Genomic DNA, 16,639 nt, shown 5'->3' on the forward strand with positions numbered 1-16,639 from the left:
CACACTTGTTGTTGATGCTATTGAGTGAAACCATTGAACCAAGTTTATGTTCAGATTGTTATTCATCATCATATCACCTCTGATCATGTTCCATATGATGTCTCGTGAGTAGTTCGTTTAGTTCTTGAGGACATGGGTGAAGTCTAATTGTTAGTAGTGAACTATGGTTGAGTAATATTCAATGTTATGATATTTAAGTTGTGGTGTTATTCTTCTAGTGGTGTCGTGTGAACGTCGACTACACGACACTTCACCATTTATGGGCCTAGGGGAATGCATCTTGTACTCGTTTGCCAATTGCGGGGTTGCCGGAGTGACGTAAACCTAAACCCCCGTTGGTATATCGATGCAGGAGGGATCGCAGGATCTCGCAGTTTAAGGCTGTGGTTAGATTTATCTTAATTACTTTCTTGTAGTTGCGGATGCTTGCAAGGGGTATAATCACAAGTATGTATTAGTCCTAGGAAGGGCGGTACATTAGCACAGAGTTCACCCACACAACACTTATCAAAACAATGAAGATTAATCAGTTGTATGTAACGAAAGCACTAGACTAAAATCCCGTGTGTCCTCGAGAACGTTTGGTCATTATAAGTAAACAAACCGGCTTGTCCTTTGTGCTAAAAAGGATTGGGCCACTCGCTGCAATTATTTCTCTCGCATTTTACTTACTCGTACTTATTTCATCCGTTACATCAAAATCCCCTGAATACTTGTCTGTGAGCATTTACAGTGAAACCTTCATCGAAACTGCTTGTCAACACCTTCTGCTCCTCGTTGGGATCGACATTCTTACTTATCGAAGATACTACGATACACCCCCTATACTTGTGGGTCATCAGGGCTCACAAGGCGAGCGAGGCGGGGGACGTGGCTGGGAAATCCTATTCATCACCCTGCGGGTTATGGGTACAAACAATCGCCCGCGGGGAGAGTTTGGGCTGCGGCCCATCAACAGGCAGGAGCCAGTAGGCCTCGGTTTTCCGGTTTTTGTCGAGTTTTTTTCTGATTTTTCTTGGTATCAGTTTTCTTTCGGTTTTTCTTCGATTTTTCGTTTTTATCTTTTTTCTGTTTTTTCTTTTTTAACAAATTTTAAAGTGGAGCAAAATTTAAAGTTAAGCAAATTTCAAATTCAAACAAATTTCAAAGTAAGCAAATTTCGAATCTGCGCAATTTTAAAATCTAAGCAAATTTTGAATCTGGGAAAATTTGAAATCTAACCAATTTTCGAATATGAGAAAATTTCAATTTTCGAACTAATGGATCAGGCCCATTATCGGCTCCCCATCGCTAAGGGGTGATGGTTAGCTGCTCCCTAAGTGGCTTACATGCGCGAGACCAGCGTGCACTTTTGGTTGGGCTGGTTTCTGGCGTTTTATGGATCATGGATCTTCTGGGCCGACCACGGGGCATGAATGGAGTGTGGGAGGGACACGCAGCTACATGCTCTGAGCCGCAGCCCACGCACCGCGCAGCGAACACGTGACAGATTGTTGGCCGGCGACAGCGACCCTGTCATGTCTCACGTGTGCGTGTGTGTCATGTACCCGCTCTATGCCATGTATTGGGCCTAGCCAGGGTCGACTAAGAGGACAGACGCAACTCCGAGGCCCACTGGACCAAGGCCGACCCAAACCTGGGGGTGTCCAGTGTTGTGGGAGAGGTGCATATGTAATGTGGAGTTGTAATCCCTCAAAAAAAAATGTAATGTGGAGTTGTAGAGTGTCTAGGGTTATCGATGATGAACTGAACTGTAGCAGTTGCTACTTTCCCTTCCCTTGTGCTCTTCTCTCTTGAATTCTCTTCTGATTATATCCATGTGGTATCTAAAGTGATGATCTGAATCCCTGTGCGTGACGCCAGCGGCAAGGATCGTTACAGTGTGGTTTGGCGAGTCAAGCTCTTGTTTAGGGCATATCCAGCGGCGCGACGTATTTCAGATGTGCGTCGGTCCAAATCGTTCGGGCGTCCATTTGCGTCGGGGGTGGCTCCAGTGGCACGACGCATTTTTTTTTCCATTCACAAAGCCATAATTTACATTAATAAAAAACATAAAAAAGCCATAAAGGCGTGGTAAAAGTAGGTGATGCCTACTGCTCGTCGTCACTGACGAGGTCAATGAACTCCGGCGTCGTCCATGGAAGCTCGTACGCCGGCGGTGGAGGAGGTACCGCCGCATGCGCAGGAGGCTATGGCCAGGGATCCCACGCCGGAGCAGCAGGCGGAGCGCGGTCGTTGGAACGCGTCGGCGTCGCCGGAGGAGTCGCCGGCCTCCCCTGCGCGAGCGCGGACTCGCGGAGCTGGATTGCGAGCCCGTCCCACAAAGCGAGCTCGTTGAGCTCGTCATGCTCGTTGTTGGCCAGTGCCATGGCAATGGCCTCCTCCTCGGAAATGTCCGGCGGCTGGGTCTCCGGATCCCACGCCGGCCCGCCATCGTCGTGGTCGTAGTCTGCCATGTCCACGTCCTCGTCCGTGTCCTCCTGGTCGTTCTCTTTTTCTTCTGCGACGATCTCGCGGTCGAACTCCCACGTCCCGAATGAAATCCAGTTGTAGGAGTTCAGCGCGTATGCCTGATCCTCCCGCAGATCCGGCGGCAAGATCGCTCGGTGGTGGCGCACCTCGTCCCGCCGCTCTCGGCCCTCGCGCGACACGGGGGACCGGCACGCGCCGCGAGTTCGGGGTACCAGCCCCCTCCCGGCAAGTTCGCGTCCGGCCATGGCACAGGCCGGTTTTCCTCCCATAGCTGCCGCGTGAGCTCAACGCGGACGTACCGGCCGACCCTTGCCTTCTTGCCGGAACGCGAGCCGCTTACCTCCTGGTCGTTCTTCGTCTTGCGGAACGGCCAGCATTTCTTTCCCATGGCGTCGGTGGGGTGGATACTGTGGGATTTGGCAATGGTTTGGTCGTCGAAATGGACGCCGGCAGCGTCCATTTAAAAGGCTCCGACGCCATATCGCCTTCAATGGCCTGCCAGTGCAACGTCTACTAGCTGCGCACGCTCGCGGAAGCCGAGGCACGCCATTAACGCGGCCCTGCGAAGGCTGCAGCGCGCCGCCCGGAAGTAATGCCCGAAGACGAAGCAGTTGTGCCGCTGCCAGGCGGGCCCGTGCGAGGACCGAGCGGACACTTTGCGCGTCCGCGCAGCGTCCGCCGAGACGCAAACCTGGCGCATATTTGAGCCAGGTTTGCGTCTCTGTGGACGGCCCGGTCACTTTGCGTCGCGCCGCTGGAGGTGGTGCACGACGCATTTTCGGTCACGGCGGACACAAACGGTCGCTCAGCGTCCATTTGCGTCGCGCCGCTGGAGATGCCCTTATAAAAAGAAGCGCTCATGCTTGTTGCTGACCCAGGGGATGGGTTTGCATCAGCCCGTGCTTCTCCTATGCGTCCAGCTTCTACACGTCCCCTCCTTGAGCTTGCTCTCCGGCATGGCCAGCAGCGTCGTACGTCCTAGTCCGATTGTACATGAACAGTTCTTCCTCGATGCTGGCCCTTGAACAAGCGGGGGTTTTGGTGGGCCGCTGTGGGAGAAGCAGTTCGACCGGAGGCGGAACACTGATGGATGGCCGCAGGAAAGAAGTCTAAATAACCCCCCTAACTACCGGGTTTGGGACGGAGAACCCCCTAAGTTTAAAATGGGGCATTTAACCCCCCCTAACTATGCAATACCAGCTAATTGACCCCCTTGCACAACGAGAGCAGTTTAGCTGGGTGGTATCGCTGACGTGGACAGTGGTTTGAGCGCCAGCCCGGGCAGACGTGGAAGAGCAACGAAAGAAAAAATTAACAGAAGCGACGACACTGTGTTCTCTTGACAACGGCGTCGTAGAGACAAAGGGAGCTAGACGATGCAGTCCTACTCAGGTTCACTCGCGGACTCTCACCTAACAGTAAAGCTGGCCGCATCGGGCTCACACCGCGCGGGACACAAGGTGGTTGTCGTTGAGAAGGGTTATTGTACACCCGGTCACCCGCACCATTGTCGGCGACGGCTCGAACTGGTCGGCCATCAGCATCAGCATCGGCACTCCACGGGACATCCTGCAGGAGAGTTCGCGCGAACACGGGCTCCCAGTGTTCGCTGGCGCGAGGTGCTCCGGCTGCCCGTTGACGTCGTCACTCAAAACTTGTCGGAGGGGCACCACTGCGGGAGCTGCTTCCTCGGGTGCCCGACGGGCGACAACCGCGGCACCGACACCACGTGGCTCGTCGATGACGTCCAACACGCCACGGTGATTCTGGCCGGGTGCAAGGCCGAGCGCTTCATCCTCAAGAGCAGCGACGGCAAGAACTCGATGGCGGAGACGAGCAGGACGGAACGGCATGCATCGTAGCGACGTCTGGCATCGATGGCAGAGACGCATGAACTCGATGGCGGAGATGAGCAGGACGGAACAGCTGCGGGCGTCACCGTGGATGGCGGCGCAGATAAGGAACGGTGGGCGTGGCGCAGGGAGCGCGTGGCTGCGAGCGCAACGATGTACGATGGTCCCATCGCAGATGCAGAGATCAATGGCGGCCACCACAGCTCTAGCCCAGCCGTGCCGATTCTCTCTCTTGTGCGTGCACGGCGCGCGCATCTCTCTTGATCCCTCCCTCGTCGCCGACTCACTCCGCGGCCGGCTGGATCAAAACGTGTACGTTTGTTGTTCGAGCTCCTGGAGATTGCCTCTCGGACATTCTCTGCTCGACCAGCGGCACGAGGCCACCAGGTCCACCTCACACCGCATCTACATCCCTGGTATCCAGTTGCCATGAGGAGTAAGAACACGGCATGGGAATCCCGCAGCGACTCCAAGCCAGAGGAGATATAGCGTGGCGGCACCGCAGCGCTCATGCTCTCTCCGTTCTTTTTAGAATCGATGATCATGACCATTAAACGCCACCATGGCTCAAACCACTGTCCACGTCAGCAATACCACCCAGCTAAACTGCTCTCATCATGCAAAGGGGTCAATTAGCTGGTATTGCATAGTTAGGGGGGGTTAAGTGCCCCATTTTAAACTTAGGGGGGTTCTCCATCCCAAATCTGATAGTTAGGGGGGTTATTTGGACTTCTTTCATGGCCGCAGTGCATCAAACCCTGGTCGGCTCGCTCGAGTTCGGCTCGATCCAGGCTGACGAGATGGGGTGGCCGCAGCCTAATCTTCCGCCATGGAACGGAAATAGGGCAGCGCGGGGAAGGACTTGGTGGCGGCGGGACAGGCGGGGAGGTGGTGGCGCCGGGGCGAGAGGCGGCCGCTGGAGTGGTTAGAGGCGGCGGCGGTACTAGGGAGGAAACCCTATCGAGAGGAGAAGATATGACTGCGAGGCAGGCTTTGCGGTTTTCGGTCGTGGGTAGACTGAGGCAAATCCTTTCGGAACCGTCGGAGAGGGGAAAAAAGAAGTGGCTCTGTGCATCTAACATGTACGTGTGTATTAAAAACTTTTTTCTCTTATTTTCCCCCGGGCGCATTCTCAACATTCCCATGGGATTCATGACTCATGTGGTCTTTTTTTAACCTCAAAATAATTAGCCGGCTGCCCAAAAAACAATTATCCATCTAGTGACATGGTTTTATAGATGCCCGTCACTAGCATATTTTCCCCTTCAACTGATCTCCACAAAATATGCTAGTGACAGTCGTTTTTATGTGCCTGTCACTAGTATGTTTGTACCAGTGACGGGCTTATACGAGCCTGTCACTAGTGCTTGTACTAGTGACAGGCATAATTCTGCTTGTCACTAAACGTCTGGTGGCTATAAGCCTTTTTCCAGTAGTGAGCACTCGCCATGCAGCCATTCCTCTCCCCTCTAGACACCACCAACTCGCCAAGACGCTCGTAGCAAGGTCTTGCACCGTGGCCTCCTTCCCCTATCTGCGCTTCCTTGCAAAGGATGGAAGGATGCAACACTCTCATAGAGCAGTGACATTCATCTCACGTAGCTCGCAGGTCCGAGTAGATAGATGCATGCAACGCAACACCAAAACCCTCCTTCAAAGACCTGCCTCCACGGCTGCGCTCACAGATCCCAGCGGGTCCCCGATAGGCAGGTCGCATCAGAGCGCAAGACCACCCGCACGACGACCATCACGTCGCCGGAGCCGAAGACGCCCAACGCCTGCGGCCGTCCGCCCAGATCCAGGGCGCGTCCACCGCGAGGTCGCTAGCAGACCACCCCCTGCGTCGCCGGTTGGCAAAAGCGGCACGCCCACCCAGAACTACCTCGCCTCACCGCGCTAGGCACCATGCCGCCGCCGTTCCAACCGCCAGGTCGCGGCCTCTCCGCGTGTAGAGGGGGCATCGGGGCGCGCTCTCCTCTCCCTCCCGTCTTTGGCAGTAGGGCGCCGACACCGCCGCCGGTAATGGCGGTGGCTGATGCGTGTAGTTGACACGTCCGTTGGGAACCCCAAGAGGAAGGTGTGATGCGCACAGCGGCAAGTTTCCCTCAGTAAGAAACCAAGGTTTAATCGAACCAGTAGGAGTCAAGAAGCACGTTGAAGGTTGATGGCGGCGGGATGTAGTGCGGCGCAACACCAGAGACTCCGGCGCCAACGTGGAACCTGCACAACACAACCAAAGTACTTTGCCCCAACGAAACAGTGAGGATGTCAATCTCACCGGCTTGCTGTAACAAAGGATTAACCGAATTGTGTGGAAGATGATTGTTTGCAGAGAAAACGATAAAACAAGTATTGCAGCAGATTTGTATTTCAGTATTAAAAGAATGGACCGGGGTCCACGAGTTCACTAGAGGTGTCTCTCTCATAAGATAAAAGCATGTTGGGTGAACAAATTACGGTCGGGCAATTGACAAATAGAGAGGGCATAACAATGCACATACATGGCATGATAAGTATAGTGAGATTTAATTGGGCATTACGACAAAGTACATAGACCGCCATCCAAGCTGCATCTATGCCTAAAAAGTCCACCTTCGGGTTATCGTCCGAACCCCTTCCAGTATTAAGTTGCAAAGCAACGGACAATTGCATTAAGTATGGTGCGTAATGTAATCAACAACTACATCCTCGGACATAGCGCCAATGTTTTATCCCTAGTGGCAATAGCACAACACAACCTTAGAACTTTCTCATCATCGTCCCGGTGTCAATGCGGGCATGAACCCACTATCGAGCATAAATACTCCCTCTTGGAGTTAAAAGCAAAAACTTGGCCGAGCCTCTACTAGTAACGGAGAGCATGCAAGATCATAAACAACACATATGTAATAACTTGATAATTAACATAACATGGTATTCTCTATCCATCGGATCCCGACAAACACAACATAGAGTATTACGGATAGATGATCTTGATCATGTTAGGCAGCTCACAAGATCCAACAATGAATCACAATGAGGAGAAGACAACCATCTAGCTACTGCTATGGACCCATAGTCCGGGGGTGAACTACTCACTCATCACTCCGGAGGCGACCATGGCGGTGTAGAGTCCTCCGGGAGATGAATCCCCTCTCCGGCGAGGTGCGGGAGGAGATCTCCGAGAATCCCCCAAGATGGGATCGGCGGCGGCGGCGTCTCAGTAAGGTTTTCCGTATCGTGGTTTTTCGCATCAGGGGTTTCGCGACGGAGGCTTTAAGTAGGCGGAAGGGCAGAGTCGGGGCGGGCGCGGGCCCCCCCTTGGCCGCGCCGCCTTGTGGTGTCGCCACCTCGTGGCCCCACTTCGTATGCTCTTCGCTCTTCCGGAAGGTTCGTGGCAAAATAGGCCCCTGGGTCTTCGTTTCGTCCAATTCCGAGAATATTTCGTTACTAGGATTTCGAAACCAAAAACAGCTAGAAAACGAGAACCGGCACTTCGGCATCTTGTTAATAGGTTAGTTCCGGAAAATGCACGAATATGACATAAAGTGTGCATAAAACATGTAGGTATCATCAATAATATGGCATAGAACATAAGAAATTATCGATACGTCGGAGACGTATCAAGCATCCCCAAGCTTAGTTACGCTCGTCCGAAGCGAGGTAAAACGATAACAAAGATAATTTCGAAGTGATATGCCATCATAACCTTGACCATACTATTTGTAAACATATGTAGTGAATGCAGCGATCAAAACAATGGTAATGACATGAGTAAACAAGTGAATCATAAAGCAAAGACTTTTCATGAATAGTACTTCAAGACAAGTATTAATAAGTCTTGCATAAGAGTTAACTCATAAAGCAATAAATCAAAGTAAAGGTATTGAAGCAACACAAAGGAAGATTAAGTTTCAGTGGTTGCTTTCAACTTGTAACATGTATATCTCATGGATAATTGTCAACATAGAGTAATATAACAAGTACAATATGCAAGTATGTAGGAATCAATGCACGAGTTCACACAAGTGTTTGCTTCTTGAGGTGGAGAGAGATAGGTGAACTGACTCAACATAAAAGTAAAAGAGAATGGTCCTTCAAAGAGGAAAGCATCGATTGCTATATTTGTGCTAGAGCTTTTATTTTGAAAACATGAAACAATTTTGTCAACGGTAGTAATAAAGCATATGAGTTATGAAAGTTATATCTTACAAGTTGCAAGCCTCATGCATAGTATACTAATAGTGCCCGCACCTTGTCCTAATTAACTTGAACTACCGGATCTTCGCAATGCACATGTTTTAACCAAGTGTCACAATGGGGTACCTCCATGCCGCCTGTACAAAGGTCTAAGGAGAAAGCTCGCATTTTGGATTTCTCGCTTTTGATTATTCTCAACTTAGACATCCATACCGGGACAACATGGACAACAGATAATGGACTCCTCTTTAATGCATAAGCATGTGGCAACAATTATTATTCTCATACAAGACTGAAACTTCCACCATGAATCATGGCTTTAGTTAGCGGCCCAAAGTTCTTCTCTAACAATATGCATGCTCCAACCATAAAGGTGGTAGATCTCTCTTACTTCAGACAAGACGGACATGCATAGCAACTCACATGATATTCAACAAAGAATAGTTGATGGCGTCCCCGAAGCATGGTTATCGCACAACAAGCAACTTAATAAGAGATAAAGTGCATAAGTACATATTCAATACCACAATAGTTTTTAAGCTATTTGTCCCATGAGCTATATATTGCAAAGGTGAATGATGGAATTTTAAAGGTAGCACTCAAGCAATTTACTTTGGAATGGCGGATAAATACCATGTAGTAGGTAGGTATGGTGGACACAAATGGCATAGTGGTTGGCTCAAGGATTTTGGATGCATGAGAAGTATTCCCTCTCGATACAAGGTTTAGGCTAGCAAGGTTATTTGAAACAAACACAAGGATGAACGGTACAACAAAACTCACATAAAAGACATATTGTAAACATTATAAGACTCCATACCGTCTTCCTTGTTGTTAAAAACTCAATACTAGATGTTATCTAGACTCTAGAGAAACCAAATATGCAAACCAAATTAGCAAGCTCTAAGTATTTCTTCATTAATGGGTGCAAAGTATATGATGCAAGAGCTTAAACATGAGCACAACAATTGCCAAGTATCAAATTATCCAAGACATTTTAGAGTTACTACATGTAGCATTTTCCAATTCCAACCATATAACAATTTAACGAAGAAGAAACTTCGCCATGAATACTATGAGTAGAGCCTAAGGACATATTTGTCCATATGCTACAGCGGAGCGTGTCTCTCTCCCATAAAGTGAATGCTAGGATTCATTTTATTCAAACAAAACAAAAAACAAAAACAAACCGACGCTCCAAGCAAAGTACATAAGATGTGACGGAATAAAAATATAGTTTCAGGGGAGGAACCTGATAATGTTGTCGATGAAGAAGGGGATGCCTTGGGCATCCCCAAGCTTAGACGCTTGAGTCTTCTTGTAATATGCAGGGGTGAACCACCGGGGCATCCCCAAGCTTAGAGCTTTCACTCTCCTTGATCATATTGCATCATACTCCTCTCTTGATCCTTGAAAACTTCCTCCACACCAAACTTGAAACAACTCATTAGAGGGTTAGTGCATAATAAAAATTCACATGTTAAGAGGTGACACAATCATTCTTAACACTTCTGGACATTGCATAAAGCTACTGGACATTAATGGATCAAAGAAATTCATCCAACATAGCAAAAGAGGCAATGCAAAATAAAAGGCAGAATCTGTCAAAACAGAACAGTCCGTAAAGATGGATTTTATTAGGCCACCAGACTTGCTCAAATGAAAATGCTCAAATTGAATGAAAGTTGCGTACATATCTGAGGATCATGCACGTAAATTGGCTTAATTTTCTGAGCTTCCTACAGGGAGGTAGACCCAGATTCGTGACAGCAAAGAAATCTGGAACTGCGCAGTAATCCAAATCTAGTACTTACTTTACTATCAAAGACTTTACTTGGCACAACAAAACTCAAAACTAAGATAAGGAGAGGTTGCTACAGTAGTAAACAACTTCCAAGACACAAATTTAAAACAAAAATACTGGAGTAAAAACATGGGTTGTCTCCCATAAGCGCTTTTCTTTAACGCCTTTCAGCTAGGCGCAGAAAGTGTAACTCAAGTGTTATCGCGAGATGGAGCATTGATATCATAAGCTCCCCCATTTGTAGTGATACTAGGGGCTTTGTCAATTTTAGGCCTATAATAATATTTCTTTGGTTTAGGCACTTTAGAGGCATACATAAACTTTTGCTCCTTTCCCACATAAGCTTTCTCTCTAAACTGTAAAGATGAAAAGGTTGAACCCAAAGTTCCCATAGCTTTTTCAAGTTCGCCAATCCTATTAACTTGATTATCATGGTCAACACAAGTTCCTAGGACACTAATTCTTTCATCAATTCCTCCTAAGGATTTATCAAGTTTATCGGTTTTAACAAGTAACATCTCCAACTTAGTTTCAACACTAAAATTTTTCTCTATGGTTTCCAATTTTTTCATAACATCCTCAAGGGAGGTTTCAATTTTAATTTCATTAACAGGTGGTGTTCCAAATAAACTCTCAATAATGCAACTAGCCTCTAAAGCGGGAGCACCTAGGAAGTTACCCCCGCGAGACAATCAAGAACATATCTATTCCAGCTAGAGATACCAACATAAAAATTCTCGAGTAGGATAGTAGTGGAGTGTTTCTTAGTGCACCTATTATGGGCATCACTAATTCTATACCAAGCATCTTTTAAACATTCTCCTCCTTGTTTCTTAAATGAACGAACTTCAACTTCAGGATTACTCATTTTAGCAGTAGTAAATAAAACAAACTAGATAAAGTAAATGCAAGTAAACTAATTTTTTTTGTGTTTTTGATATAAAGTGCAAGACAGTAAATAAAGTAAAACTAGCAACTAATTTTTTTGTGTTTTGATATAATGCAGCAAACAAAGTAGTAAATAAAATAAAGCAAGACAAAAACAAAGTAAAGAGATTGAGAAGTGGAGACTCCCCTTGCAGCGTGTCTTGATCTCCCCGACAACGGCGCCGGAAATTTGCTTGATGCATGTAGTTGACACGTCCGTTGGGAACCCCAAGAGGAAGGTGTGATGCGCACGCGGCAAGTTTCCCTCCAGTAAGAAACCAAGGTTTAATCGAACCAGTAGGAGTCAAGAAGCACGTTGAAGATTGATGGCGGCGGGATGTAGTGCGGCGCAACACCAGAGATTCCGGCGCCAACGTGGAACCTGCACAACACAACCAAAGTACTTTGCCCCAACGAAACAGTGAGGTTGTCAATCTCACCGGCTTGCTGTAACAAAGGATTAACCGAATTGTGTGGAAGATGATTGTTTGCAGAGAAAACAGTAAAACAAGTATTGCAGCAGATTTGTATTTCAGTATTAAAAGAATCGACCGGGGTCCACAGTTCACTAGAGGTGTCTCTCTCATAAGATAAAAGCATGTTGGGTGAACAAATTACAGTCGGGCAATTGACAAATAGAGAGGGCATAACAATGCACATACATGGCATGATAAGTATAGTGAGATTTAATTGGGCATTACGACAAATTACATAGACCGCCATCCAAGCTGCATCTATGCCTAAAAAGTCCACCTTCGAGGTTATCGTCCGAACCCCTTCCGAGTATTAAGTTGCAAAGCAACAGACAATTGCATTAAGTATGGTGCGTAATGTAATCAACAACTACATCCTCGGACATAGCGCCAATGTTTTATCCCTAGTGGCAACAGCACAACACAACCTTAGAACTTTCGTCATCGTCCTCGAGTGTCAATGCGGGCATGAACCCACTATCGAGCATAAATACTCCCTCTTGGAGTTAAAAGCAAAAACTTGGCCGAGCCTCTACTAGTAACGGAGAGCATGCAAGATCATAAACAACACATATGTAATAACTTGATAATTAACATAAAATGGTATTCTCTATCCATCGGATCCCGACAAACACAACATAGAGTATTACGGATAGATGATCTTGATCATGTTAGGCAGCTCACAAGATCCAACAATGAAGCACAATGAGGAGAAGACAACCATCTAGCTACTCGCTATGGACCCATAGTCCAGGGGTGAACTACTCACTCATCACTCCGGAGGCGACCATGGCGGTGTAGAGTCCTCCAGGGAGATGAATCCCCTCTCCGGCAGGGTGCCGGAGGAGATCTCCGAGAATCCCCGAGATGGGATCGGCGGCGGCGGCGTCTCGGTAAGGTTTTCCGTATCGTGGTTTTTCGCATCGGGGTTTCGCGACGGAGGCTTTAAGTAGGCGGAAGGGGCGAGTCGGGGCTCGACGAGGGGCCCACACCATAGGGCGGCGCGGGCCCCTCCTTGGCCGTGCCGCCTTGTGGTGTCGCCACCTCGTGGCCCCACTTCGTATGCTCTTCGGTCTTCTGGAAGGTTCGTGGCAAAATAGGCCCATGAGTCTTCGTTTCGTCCAATTCCGAGAATATTTCGTTACTAGGATTTCTGAAACCAAAAACAGCGAAAAACAGGAAGCGGCACTTCGGCATCTTGTTAATAGGTTAGTTCCAGAAAATGCACGAATATGACATAAAGTGTGCATAAAACATGTAGGTATCATCAATAATATGGCATAGAACATAAGAAATTATCGATACGTCGGAGACGTATCAGTGGCAACGGTCAAGGGGGGAGGATTGTGGAGGTGCTTTGGCCTAGGGTTGGGCCTCTCCGGAGTCACCCCCGCCCGAGAGCGTCCCGGGAGAGAAAAATGAGTTTTGTGCTGTCTTTATTTTGAAATACATCTTGTGCACATTTTATTCAAAAATTAAAACAAAAACTTTGCACCTGTATCTTCATGAGTTACACACTCACAAAGTTGTTCATGACAAATCGACTTGTCGTGTGGCATGGTTTTTCATATACCACAAAAATATTGTTTTTTTCGCAGAACTTGACCAACGCACATATATTGTCGAGTTGTACATATAAAAAAATTGTCGAAATTTTTCGACACTTCAAAATATGATTTTTTGGTAGATAGACCATATGCACCTGGAAACCAAATTCAATTTCCATCAAACTCTTACTTATTTTAAGACATAATGTTGTACGTTTTTAATCAAAGTTCTCTCACAATTTTAATCTGCAATGCCAAGTTACGCGAACAGCGCAGCTAGTAAAGTAATCAACCGACATCGATAAAAGTATCAACACCGATATTTCATGAAGAAACAACTAAACAGCCTAATCGTCGTTAGGCACCGAATATATGAATTACCATTGTCGAGTGACGAGGTCATAGGTACCAGGTGGGCCCATCAAGGCAAATAACGGCCCACCACAAGGGTTCAAACCATAGGCAGGTCCCAAACACAACCATCTTGGAATACATATCACCGAACGCGGATTCTACGGGATAGTCATATAAGGGCATGTACAATGGTGATATCTTAGCAGTGTCACCTAGGATAAACGTTGAGTGAAGGAAAGAGAAGATAAAAAGAACTTTGCCTTCTCTTAGCTAAGAGATGATCTCTTAGCACAATCTCTCTCACCACAAACTTAGGATGTCTCGTTACTAAAGATATAAGACTAAAAAATAATCCATTGTACATCATGTTTTATTGTTATATCTAGATTACTTGGCAGGATTAAGATACGACAGTCTTATCAACCATTGCACATGCCCTAAACCGCCTCAGATAGGATTCTTAAAAACTACTACCTCCATATCAAGGAATAAGGCACTCTTGTTTTACATGCTTTTTATTTGACCAAGTATTACTTCAAATCAATAAAAAATATTTGTATGAAATTAATATCATTAAAAAGTGTTTTTCAATACGAATCTAACGATACTAATTACATATAATATAATAAAAAAAATTGCTCAATTTTTATGGTCAAACTTCGTCTTGGAATACGCGTGCGTCTTATTAGTACAACACAAGCATAGCACCGCGACGGCATAAAAACTGGACTTTATTGCGGAACATATGCATGATTAAAATGCCGATAATCATCGGGTACGCACTGTTCGCGTGGAGGATTCCCATGACGCGGATTCTACGGGAGTAAAATGTTTTGGTAGGATACTTTAGCCAACTAAAATATTATATTTTAATATGCCAATTACTCGGAAGATGCTGCCTTGTAGTTGGTTACTAAAATTAACTTGATTGCACGCGTCCTTGCAGCAAAATTCGTGAAGTGCTACACAACTGCAGGACCTTCTGACAGCAAGTTCATTAGTAGAGCTATAAGCTAAGTTCCATATCATTTATAGTCATTCTAGAGCGAACATGTATAATACTGAGCTATAAATTTATACTACTCTATTAGTGCATGGTCCACCATTCACTCTCACATACTAAAATAGTACCTAGAAGCACGTGCTAGAGATTGCTCTTGCATAAGAGTTCACTCCACTTCTCTCTTCTCATCTCTCTCTCCTCCAACTAAGCAATAATATATTATTTTAATCCTTATAGCTAGCTAAAAGGAAGTGGTGTTTTAAATACACTTTCAAAATGTTGAAAATTTCAAACACAAAATTTAGTGGGTATATCTCAAAATTCTACAAGTTCACAAAGTGTTTCCACAGAAAACCAACATTTTGAGTGTCATCCGTAAAAAAGACAAATTTTACTGTAAAAAAAAGTTGTGCAAGAGACATTTTGTTTGTCTTTTTCACACAATTCACAAAAAAATCGGTTTTTCGCAAAACTTGATATGCGTACGTAAAATATCGATACGAAAGCGAGAAATTTGTTGTTCGGATTTATTTTTTACATTTTAAAATGTTTTCCGGTGGCAGGAGCATATGCTCCCATGTGTTGAATTGAATTTCTGGCTGACTATGACTTATTGTACTTACTCTGAGCACTACTCTGTCTAAAAATCAGTGTCTTACTTTTAACTAGATATAAACGTATCTGGATGCATTTTAGTTAGAGATACATCTATACTAGATGGATATGCGCGCTTCGCCGCGCCGCCTACCAGGCGTTGCCGCATGACACGGGTATGGTGACACATTTATCGGCGGTTGCATCTGTCTGTAACATTTGTTAGTAGTGCAATTTAACGGGGCATGTAATTGCAAAATGGTGGGTGGTGTAATATGTTTGGGCTCCAAGACCTGTGCGGGAGATGTCATGGGCAGGCCGGTCGTTTCAGTATGTGAACGTGTTACGTGCGTGACCGTTGGGGCCTGAGAGTAGTATGGATGTGGCGTTTTGGTTGCTACATGCATGGCTTTATGTATGGAAAAAGATTTGATTGCACTATATAAAGGTGACTTTGCCTTCTTCAAGTCAGCTATGGTAACACAGAAGCGTCGCCCTCCCTTTCCTCTCCCCGATACAGATCTGAGAGACGATTTTGAGAGTCCACCGCCGGTCCACCTCTTCCGCCGGTGAGGCGTGGGTTCCCTCCCCTCCGTCGGCTGCTCCGGCGGCGGGAGGGTGGGGAAGCCCGTCTCACGGCGTGTATTCATGGTAGGGCTTGGCAGGTGTCCGGCCGGCGGTCTCTTCGGAGGCGGAGGTGCTGTTGGTTCGTCCGTTGTCCGCGCAGATCCCCTCCGGCGATGGAGTTCTCTGGGGCTTCACCGACCTGCGTGCGACTTTCCCTGCACCACGGCCAGATCTAGGTATGCGGTGGATCTGGATGCAGTTCAATAAGAGGATGATACAGAGGTTCTTCGCGGCGGCGCCGACGTTCCCGGCAGTAGTCTCTTCGGAGGCGGTGCTCGGTGACTTCCCGTCTGCGGTGTGGTGGGCTCCGGCGATCCAATGTTTGGGAAGCTTCAGCAGCGGCGCGCCATCGTCAGCTCCGGCTCATCGTCATCGTCGGGATCCAGAGGCCTTCCTTGTAATTTTTCCTTTGTTTCTGGACCTTTCTGTAAGTTCGGAGAATTAATATATCATCCCTTTCGCAAAAAAAAAAAAGTCAGCTATGGTAACAGCCTCATCCTCATTGGTAAAGAAAGAGTAAACCTAATCTATGCTCTAGTGCCTAGAGCCCATTGTTCTCAAGAGATGACTTGGTGAATGTACCTCAAGTCTCTCGCATCCATCACGGCCAAAGATGGCCACACCTATTGCTAACCACATAGCATTCAGCAAACATGTTATTTTGAACTTACAATCATATTTAATTAATAGAGGTTAAGAAATTACATTCTCATGGTCTTTTAAGAAAAGATGAGTAAACATTTTAGCAAGATAGTAAGGTGTCCATGCGTTGTACAACACCGTAATTTGGGGATGCTAGTATTGAG

The sequence above is a fragment of the Lolium rigidum genome, chromosome 2, assembly GCF_022539505.1.
Source record: "Lolium rigidum isolate FL_2022 chromosome 2, APGP_CSIRO_Lrig_0.1, whole genome shotgun sequence".
Taxonomy (NCBI): Eukaryota; Viridiplantae; Streptophyta; class Magnoliopsida; order Poales; family Poaceae; genus Lolium; species Lolium rigidum.